This window comes from Zingiber officinale, chromosome 9A (genome assembly GCF_018446385.1).
Source record: "Zingiber officinale cultivar Zhangliang chromosome 9A, Zo_v1.1, whole genome shotgun sequence".
Classification (NCBI taxonomy): Eukaryota; Viridiplantae; Streptophyta; class Magnoliopsida; order Zingiberales; family Zingiberaceae; genus Zingiber; species Zingiber officinale.
Window position 1 is genome coordinate 22170985 of NC_056002.1, and position 6000 is coordinate 22176984.

Consider the following 6000-nt stretch of genomic DNA (forward strand, 5'->3'; position numbering starts at 1 on the left):
TTCGAGTTTGAAAATAACTGGTTATATTAGCAAAACTTCTTAAAAGAAGTAGTAGTGGTTGTATGAGATCTTCTATTTATTCAATAGTAACCTTCTTTTCTTATAATTTTTACATTTTCTTTGCAATCCTAATTAACTAAAATTGTTACAATAATTCTAACAATCATATCTCATAAATATGTATCAATTTCTATAATTTATCTTAATTTTGTTGACTATACGTGACTTGTTGAAGCAAGCAAAATCCCAAGTTAATTAAGATTTTCAAAAAGAAAACACTTCGAATGCAAATTATAATGAGAGTTCAAAATGCATTATTTTCTTAGACTTGTGATATTTGATTAACAAATAATATAAACTAAAGAAGTGACTTTTTTTGCATCACATACATATATCTAATTTTAATTTATTCGATAGTAAATGCTATATATATATATAGGGGATGATATATTGTCTGACGTCTCCTGTGTGACCGTGAGTGACGTGCTCATGTGGCTGTTGGGATCTTAGATGGCTAGAGGGGGGGTGAATAGCCTCTTTGAACAATACTAAACACAAATTTCTTCACGAACTTTGTTAGCACAGCGGAATTAGAAAACTAAAACAAAGAGAGAACACAACACACTAACTCAGAGATTTACGAGGTTCGGGGATAACTTGCCCCTACTCCTCGGCGTGTCCGTAAGGTGGGCGACTCCTTGATCTTTCGGTAGATCACACCCCGGACAAAATCCGGCTAAAGATGTCTCCTTCTCGGTGGAGCAACCTCTCAACAGAGTCTCAGATGATTATAGAATTAAGCACAAGACTTACAGTGGCTGAGAAGAATAATCAGATGAGCTTACAGCCACGCGAAGGAAAGCAAACAGAGCAGAGAACGCACTACAACCTTCTTCGCAAGGAGCTCACAGCTTCACCAACTTGCTTTCTCAAAAGATTGATCGCTAGGAAAACAGAGAGTTCTATTCCTTTTTTGAACCTCTCTTCTTCCTTCTTATTTCTCTCTGCTTTACTGGCTCGAATCACCGCCGCCTGCAGAATCGCTGCTGCCAACAAGGCGTAGCCAATCACCTCTCCTCCTCATCTGGTTCTCTGAACCCATGCCAATGGAAATCACTGGCATCTCTGGATACGAACCAATAAGTAGAGGTCAAACTGAGCGCAGCCCCATCGCAATCAGATTCGTCAGTGAACGTTGATGCCTCAAATGCATCTGTTGCAGCAAATCACAGCGAAAAGAGCACTTGTCTTCTTCTCTTAATGAAGCTCAATTTGAATTTAACCATGAGAGTGTGACCTGCAACCTGCAAGCTAAAAAACACTCACAGCAGATGGTTAAAAACAGATGGGTGAAAACAAATACGGCAACCAGAAAAAGTGCATGCAAAACAAACAATACCGTGGGTCGGTCTGCAGACCGATCCACGCTTTCTGGATCATCGCTGATCGGTCTGGCAGACCGATCAGGAACTAATCTGATCGGTCGTAGAGACCGATCAGATGTCGCTTTTTCAAATGCGCACAGCTTCTGATCGGTCTCCAGACCGATCAGTAAAATCACAGTAGACTACTGATCGATTTCTGATCGGTCTGCAGACCGATTGGATCATCGCTGATCGGTCTGGCAGACCGATCAGGAACTAATCTGATCGGTCGTAGAGACCGATCAGATGTCGCTTTTTCAAATGCGCACAGCTTCTGATCGGTCTCCAGACCGATCAGGAAAATCACAGTAGACTACTGATCGATTTCTGATCGGTCTGCAGACCGATCAGTAATCGCTCAGTAGCCACTGATCGATTCCTGATCGGTCGCCAGACCGATCAGGAACTAATCTGATCGGTCGTAGAGACCGATCAGATGTCGCTCTTTGGACGCACAGCTTCTGATTGGTCTCCAGACCGATCAGTAAAATTACAGTAGACTACTGATCGATTTCTGATCGGTCTGCAGACTGATCAGTAATCGCTCAGTAGCCACTGATCGATTCCTGATCGGTCGCCAGACCGATCAGGTGTCCAAGGTTTCACTGGATCGGTCTGCCGACCGATCCAGCTTCTTGACTCAGTCCGGGTCGAGCCCTCTCTGACCTAGTCCGGAGAAACGAGCTCCCTAGCCCTCTCCGACTTCATCTGGTCCTAGAGAACGAGCTACCGAGCCTTCTCTGACTTTGCATGCCAAGCTTCCTTCTTGGACTTTTCATCACCAGATGTCCGATCACCCTTGATCCATCTGGATTTTCCCTTGTCTGGCTTCACTCTCCAGGACTTGCACCTAACTTCACTCACTAGGGTTTTCACCTGCCTTCACTCACCAGGATTTGCAATCTGATTGGCTTCACTCACCAGGACTTTCAATCTGCCTGGCTTCACTCACCAGGACTTTCCAACTGCCTAACATCCCAGTTAGGACTTCCTCAATCAGGTCAACCAAGTCAACCTAGATTAGTAATTAATCTGAGTTAAATATCTGATACAAACTTAAACCAGTGTCAACAGCAAAACAACATCCAGGTCAGACTGTATCAACAATCTCCCCCTTTTTGTTGTTTGACAACACGATTTAAGTTTAGATCAGAAATGCTCATATACCCATAATTTTTAGGGAAATCAGGATCCTCCCCCTAAGACGGATATACCTTAGTTATCTTCTCCCCCTTTTTCATATTGACTTGATGAAGTCAATTCATCACTTAACTTAACTTAGTCGAATAGGTGCGAATTAGGTAAGAGGATTAAAAAAGACTCAAAATCAACCTTTCATTCATTTTTAAACTTAGTTATCTCTCCCCCTTTGTCAAACACCGAAAAGGTGCGAATGGGGTGATGAGACTCAAAAGACTCCCCCTTAACCCATACTGTCGTTTCTTAATGTACCTAGAGTTCCCTCGAGGTGTATTATATGACAGTAAGAGATAAAATACAATCAAGTCATGGCATAGAAACAGCATATGAATATGAACTGAAGCATAATGAAAAGCAAGAAATAGATAAATGAATAGTAAAAATATACGAGTAGCATAAGTATCCAGGTCAGACAAAGATATCCAACAAGTAGCATCCAAAATACAGAATGTATCAATCAATATCCTCAACATGAGGAAACTATCACCATCCGCGGGAGGCTCGTAACCCTGGGACGGCATGCTGGAGCTCGAAGGTGGATGGCCCGAAAAATGCTGCGGAGGTGGGTAGTTGGCCATCCAGCCCAGAAGTAGCTGCTGCGTCACCAGCTACTGACTGTGCAAGTCATCGTAGCGCTGGTCGATCCGAACACGCAGTCCATGGAGCTCAGCAGCCAGCAGCTCATCGTGTCGATCAAAGCGACTCTCCAACTCGGCGATCTGCCAGCACAGATCAGGATCGGCCTCTCCATCGTCAGCAGCAGGAGGAGCAGCAACAGGAGCAACCTGTCGTGGAGGTCCCCGTGGTAACTCACCTAGAGCTCTCCCATCCTTCCACCGAACATCCTCATTTTGTCCTATGATTCCAGACTTGGAAAATGCCCGCTTCCCAAGTCTTCAATCCTGTCTGACCATCTTAACTATTCTACCCTTAGAGACATCAATTGGAAGGGTCTCGAGCCAATCGGTAATTATATGCACATAAGGCATATAAACGGTGGAGCTGCTAGGCTGAGAATAGGAGATGATCGAAGTATAGATGCTGGACATAATATCAAAATCGAGACGCCGACGTAAACCATAAAGCATAAGACAGTGGTATGGTCGGATCTCTGATAATGGTTTAGATGTGATAGGTAGAAGGCAGTTCGTGACAATCTTAAAAAGAATGTAGTCTTGAGGAGATAATCTCAAGGCTGCAAAAGTAGGGAAGTCAACATCTAGCTCATCTAGTCCATCAGGTCTAGGATGTCCAAAGAAATACTCATAGATAGAGTCAGGTGATACATCAAGTGGAGGAGGTAATGACTCTGGTAAATCAGGATAGATGGGAAAAAGATCTCCTGAACACATCCGACAACCTAGATACCCAAAGAATTCGCTGATGGAGAAATCGATAGTTTGTTTAGCGACTCGGGTTTTATAAACACCATCACTGTTCTGATGAAGATTATTATAGAACTCAGAAACTAGGTCAAGGTTGATGTCCCTTTCTAAGTAGACTACCGAGTCAAGTTTATAATAGGCTAGGGTTTCGGATACAGAGGGACAAAATTCATCCATGTACTTTCGATCCACAGATCGACATGGAAGCAGCTTGAATGTCCTCTGTTGAAATGCTTGCTCAAACTGGCGGTTCGGGAATCTTGAAGAAGAAGAAGGTTGAGGTCGGGAGGGTGCCTGAGACTTGGATTTCTCAGGTGACTTAGATTTAGAGGTCCCTTCACCCACTACTTTCTTTCTAAGGGTTATCAAAGTGGTAAAATGGGGCAATGAGTGAGCACCGGAGCCACCAGCACCAAAAAAAAACATATATGGTGAGAAATGAAACCGAACTGCCAAAGTTTTAGAGAGGTAGAGAGTTACCTTGGTGCCATTGAACGTTTGGCTAGAGTTTCGGAGAGTTAGAGCTTCAGCTAGGGTTCGGCTAGAGGTCCGCGTGCAACGAGAAGAGAAAGAGTGAGGTGAGGGAAGGAGTCGGCTAGGGTTCCGCGTGAAAGAAGAAAAGAAGGGATCGGGAAGTTTTAATGGTTTACTGATGGGTATACAGTTGATGAAATGATCGGACGGCTGTCCGATCAGGAGAAATCCTGACCGATCAGGGAACGTCCTGATCGGTCAGGGAGTGTCCTGATCGGTCGTGGAGACCGATCAGGAAGACTCCTGATCGGTCCCTGGACCGATCAGAGGTGGATGCGTGCCAGAGCCTCCTGATCGGTCGTGGAGACCGATCAAGGAACCTCCTGATCGGTCCCCGGACCGATCAGAGGTTGATCAGGAACTAGTGATACGGGCCAGAACCACTGATCGGTCTGCAAACCGATCAGATATCGAAGAACACTCCTGATCGGTCGTAGAGACCGATCAGATATCATCCTGATCGGTCCCTGGACCAATCAGTGTCTGATAATAGTGACTTTGGTCTCTGAAATTCGTATCGAAGACTCTGAAACTTTGTTCAACAACTTCTAAGGTCAGAACCTAGAATTTGGAGAGCCCACAGACTATATTCAGTGATACCAATGAATATTTTCTACGGATTTGTTCTCCTGGTTTGGAATCATCCAGGGCTCGAAAATTTCAGATACTTAAACTTCTTCTTGAATCTGAAAGTCTCAAAACCAGAGAACTTTCAAGACGTGAGAAGTTTGTGTTATTTATTTGCTGAAACTATAATCTATAGTGAACCAAGGTACCAAAACGAACTTAGGCTATCTATAACCTGGTCCAAAATTCGTCCTTTCTATGAATAGTTTCAAGTTTATCAAAATATGTCTAAATTGCTGATATTTCTTCACCAACTTGTCCTATTTTCAATCAAGGTCACGAAATGTATCAAGCAAAGGTATCAATCAACCACATCAACCATGTTAGATGTTTTTTTTTTTATTGGGCAAATGTCCAACCAAGATTCCTTGGTTGGAATATATGAGTAAGATCTAGGAACCAAATACACATAAATTATGTAATGGTCTTCCCCATACTCAATTTATATCTCGTCAACCTCATTATTCAAGGGATGCATGATACATTTTGAACAATTTGGTTGATCCTAGCATCTCACCCCATTTCTAGCAAGCAAAAACATTTTGTTCAACTTATAGTTTGTGTGAGATGTTCCCAAGTTGCCCAAAATCATTCCCAATTTCTCTTGTCATTTTAATTGTCCTTATTGATCATGATGAAGTCCTAAGGACCTAAGGAGCCAAACACATTCCCAACTCCCTCCTTAAATGACTAAATTCATTCTCCGGAAGGGGTTTGGTGAAAATATCAGCTAAGTTTGACTTTGACTCAACATATGTGAGTGCAATGTCTCCCCTAGCTACGTGATCTATTTTGAAGTCATGACGCACTTCAATGTGTTTGGTCCTCGA